The sequence below is a fragment of the Borostomias antarcticus genome (genome assembly GCF_949987555.1).
Source record: "Borostomias antarcticus genome assembly, chromosome: 9".
Lineage (NCBI taxonomy): Eukaryota > Metazoa > Chordata > Actinopteri > Stomiiformes > Stomiidae > Borostomias > Borostomias antarcticus.
In genome coordinates, this window is record NC_140242.1 from 20,041,967 (window position 1) to 20,046,966 (window position 5,000).

Below are 5,000 nucleotides of genomic sequence, written 5' to 3' on the forward strand. Positions count from 1 at the left end.
ATGTACTAATGTTTTTTTTATTTTATTTTATTTATCGCCGCTGTTGAGGGTCCCCGCGGTTTGCAGTCCGGAAGAGAGAGCCAGCTTCCTGACATTCTCAAGGTCATGACTCTGACCCCGACATGATGTATTTTTATACCTACTGTGTTACATAACTCAGTATGTACATACATACCTAATTGTCTTCTTTAATGAATTCATATGTGAGATTCGTTTTTTTTTTTTAAATGCATATGTAAAAACGGCTTTGATAAATGTCCATGTATTAAATGTTGTCCAGATTACTGTTTATTTTTCAAATAAAATATATTTTTCAATCAGAATCTGATTTATTGGCCAAGTATGTCAACACACTGCAAGTGACACACACAACACACACACACATGTTCAGCCGCTGGTGGAACATGACCTCTGCATTTGGCCCATCCAAGCTGTCCTCCTCCAGGGGCAGTGGCCAGCCTCGTCAGCGGCGCCCGGGAACAAAGTCCAAGTACTCAGTCCAGGCCCTGGTCAGGGTCAGAAGGACTGAAGAGCGATCTGTTCTTCTGCATGTTTTTATATTGGGGTTCTTGGGAGGAAACCCTTGTGAACGCGGGGAGAACATGCAAACTCTGCACAGAAAGGCCCGGGAGATAGCCCGCCACCACCTGACAACCCGGGAACTTCCTTCTGGGTTTGTTCTGTCTTCTTTCTGTGCCACACACCAGTCATTCAAGGGACTTCATGACCACAGAATCAGAGCGACAGGCCTGCCGTCATCCGGCCTGGTGGAGGGTTTCTTGGGGATGGGGATGATGGAGCAGGAGCCGACTTCATACAGAATAGAACAATAGAATACAAAGTTTATTTGCCATGCAGTATATAACCAGTATGGCCACAGGCACATTGGAGTTCTTGTCACCGCTTGTCCTTACAGTACCTTATCAGCACTAATCTGTTCCTCATTCCAGACCTAGGTACACAGCTCAGGAATTTAAAGATTCCCAAACTGGCAATTTACCATCTGTATTCTAGCAAATCTAACTGCTAGATTCCTGTTGAAGATCTGAGTGAAGATTGGAGTCAACACCGTCTGGAACCGGTGCTTTCCTGGTTTTTGTGCAGCCCGAGAATACAAGGGGGGAGGGGAGGGGTTGTTTTTGGGGGGTTTGCCAAAGGTGTGTGTTGGGCTGGAGGGGCTGAGGGTCGTGATGTCATTCCTCTCAAACCTGCTGTAGAAGACATTCAGGTCCTCAGCCAGGTCGTGGGGGAGGGGGTTGTTGTGATGCTTAAGATTTAGAGTTAACCCCTATAGGCCTCTCCACCCTGATGCAGATGTTGGCTGAAACCTGCTTTTCAGCTTTACCGTGTACAGCCTAGGGCAGTGTCACCACCTGTAGACATCTAGAGTTCTCTTAATGGCCTGTAGACATCTAGAGTTCTCTTAATGGCTTGTTATTGTTTTGCAGAAGGGCTCGGTTGCATGTCTTCATAAAAGCTGGTGTAATCACAATGTCGGTCTGGGGTTTTAAAAACACTCTTATCATAGTCAAAACAATCAGTCAACATAAGATACTAATCTGACTAGGCTACACAAGAACAGACCTGTGTACACTGGTGGATTGTGCAAAACCAAATAACAGTAGCCTAGTAGAGCTATAGGCAAGGAAGATTTGAGGTTTGATGTTAGGGTTCACACACACCACAGTTAGGAACAGTGGAAACGTCAGTTGGAGAGGTGTCAGAGAGAGAGTTCACTGAGTCATCTCTTCATGACGCTGGTAAAATTGTCTACATCCTCAATCGAAAAGATCACACTGTTCCTACCCTGGTAGTAGGCTATAATGACCTATGCCAGCCTTTGCCTTTGTTTTTTTGGAAAACTTGAAAATATGGCTAAGGCCATTATTTTAAGAAGGTGTCAATATTCTGATGGTGAACTGAACTGGCCGAGATAAACATCCCTGATAAACTAGAATGAGTGTGTATGTCACAGTTAAATCTGGTTGGTATACAGAGTTCACCGAAGCCATGAACACGCGCCCAGCGTCCCCGAGGTTCATTCACAGCATATTTCTAAAATCAGCTCGATGCAGGTATTGGTGGCTTAAAAAAATTGAGTCAGTGAGTTAAAACTTGATCACTTAAAGATTGGTCTGTGATGTTGAATGATACACAGGGCTGCTAGCCCTATCTATTATCCTCTATTTCTGCGAGAAATAAGCTTCTCTTGATCTTGGGGGCTTGATCCATACGCGACTCACTATTGCCACCATTTGGGTAGTCAATGGTATTGCAGTGTTCTGTGTTCCTAACGGTCAGACGTATGGGTGTCATTGGGAGTGCTGCTCAGCCTGAAGGTACACACTCACACACCAGTAGGAGGTTAATTTCACTTTTTTTTTTTTTTTTTTATATCACCAGCTTTGTAGTGGAATCATACAAATACATGAAAGAATGCGATCACGGGACTAGAAGATTGGACAGTTCATACATGGCCAGGGAGGAGGAGGAAACAGTCTCAGTCCAGATCCTGACAGAGAGGGAGACACTGATGACGACTGTACAGTAGACAGGAAATACAGGTTTCATCTGTATCCATGGAGATGGAATAGGCTACTGTCCTGTCTCTGGAGCCAACCTGAACTATCAGAGATTCTGTTCCACAGCTCAGGAGGAGCACTAGGAGGATGTTGAGAACAGTGTGACGTCATTGGTTTACAGTAGATCCCTCTTTATCATATTCCATACAACCCCAGGCCTCGAGTGTGGGCCAGAGGTGAACCAAGTGCAAAAGGGTTGGGGGGGGGGGGGGGGGGTACAGGGCAAGGAAGAGGGTTTGTGTGGGGGGAGAGAGAGGGGAAGGGGGAGGGGGTCAGGTGCTGGAGGGAACAGCACACACATGAGGATCACGGAGAGGGGAGCAGCACAGCAATCACGGCTTCACATCACACCTGGCATCACTGGAGGCAGTTATAGCAGCTTCACTAACTCAACAGACAACCACCCCAACACAACTGCTGTCAACATCTGGATGCACCGTAGTACATTTGTTTGTTTCAGGAAACTCATACCCAGGAAACAGCCCAGGTCAGCCATTGGCCAAGGGGATGTCAATCAAGCCAAGAGTGACCAATGGGGTTACAGCTCTGAGCAAAATCAATACCAACTAACAAACAACTAGGAGGACATAACATGTTTCACAGCCTTCACAACCAAATAAAACAGTAATCAGTACATCCTCCAACCAACAGCAGGCGTGGTGGATACAGTCGTCTGCAGTTCAAATCAACAGACTCAGTTAGCATACAGAGGCTGGTCAGAGCAGTGTTACAAACAGCACTGTTCTGAGGAGGGCTGACCACCTACGGAGGAGTCAATAGTCGGCCATACTGGGAAGGACAAGACCGGTCATATCGTTCCTACCGAATGACAAGCATCACAACTCCATACATCGTGATTAAAGTTAACCTTTAGTGATAATTATTTGTTGGAGAGAACTGTCAGTGGGAGAAAATTAATAAAAAAGAGACTTTTAGTGATAATTCATCAACCTGATATTGCTGGTCAGAGATGATAACTGTAGACAGAATATCAGTTACATCCCGTTCCAGTGACAGCCTCTTTACAACAGTGAGCTCCGCCTGGTCCGTTTGAACTTTGACCTCCAGTGCAGACAGACAAGCACAGCAAGATAGAGGAGTAGGAGGAGGAGGGGGGTCATACACAGGCACTTGAGATAACAAACACCACGACTTCCATTAAGGCACGACGACAGACTACACTCACAACGCACAGACACACACACGTCTCTGGGACGACAACACGACAATCCACAGCATGGACATAGTACACATACTAGGAATTCTCATTCCCTTATGGGTTTATCTGTGTAACTATACTAAGTCCTCTACTTAGTCTCTTAACATTTTCTGAGGTGGCAATAACCTTCACTTCCATCAAATAAAGGCTCAAATGATGAAAGACAGTTTCAAACGTGATCCAACCTTATTTATCCAGGTGAGTAATAAAACTGTGTAGCTACTATTCAATTCATATTCTGGGTTAAAAAAAATAGTGCACAAGAGAAATGTAGTGCTAAACTCTTCTTGCGAATAAGCCAATATAGTTTGTGAAAAATGGACGTAACTCTGTGATAATATAGATATCCGTAGATAACGTGTAGATAACCATATTTCTACTAACAGAAGTCTGTTATAGGGTTTGGGAAAATGTAGTCCCAGACACGACCATCTTGTTTCTACACAGGTGTATCTATTCGTCTGATTGCATAGGATTCTATGCAGTAGAGCCAATCAGACAAATAGATACACCTGTGTAGAAACAAGATGGTTGTGTCTGGGACTACATTTTCCCAAGCCCTATAGGAATAATGGCTCCGGACACTAACATTGTCAAAGAGCATGTTATATTATTTTATATATTCTTTAGATATCTACAGTAAGACACTGAAACTATGAGGACTGGTTTACTCTAGGTAGTAATACTAAGAACATTAGTGCTATAGGCTGCTAGGCTTTCTTCAAATCTGACCCTTCATCCAGGAGAAAAATAAAATCTGCTGCATATTTCAAACATATTCATATGTGAGATTAGAACAATAAAAACAGACAGCAAAATACACCCAGTAATCTAAATCAGAATAAAAATACATTCAAATGCTTCCATTCCATGGACAGGGAGAGACAAGCTGGTGGGTGGAGACGGCACAGACACCTCTGGTTCCAGCTTCTGCTGCTGACTCCTTCCTGGTTCGGCAGAGGACGACCTCTGCTGTGATGTAATGGTCTGGTTCCTCAGATACTCGTCCTAGTTTAGGCCTAAGAATCTCAATTGATGCCGGGGGAACCAGTATTTTAATCTGTGTGCAGGAATCAGAGGGAGCGTGTGTTAAAATGTCTCATAGAGCTGCTAAGCCCTCAGGAATCAGCACCTAGCATCAGCACACACACACACACACACACACACACACACACACACACACACACACACACACACAC

General features: G+C 44.5%; 1 protein-coding gene across 1 annotated transcript in view; it reads right to left on the bottom strand.

Annotated features, from left to right (window-relative positions):
• Positions 1-2,452: 2,452 nt before the first annotated feature.
• Positions 2,453-5,000, bottom strand: part of mao (monoamine oxidase) — a 41,266-nt gene continuing 38,718 nt past the window's right edge. The window contains exon 14 of the mRNA XM_084443393.1: positions 2,453-5,000. This exon is cut by the window's right edge and continues 921 nt beyond it. The gene's annotated coding sequence lies outside the window, so the exon portion shown is untranslated.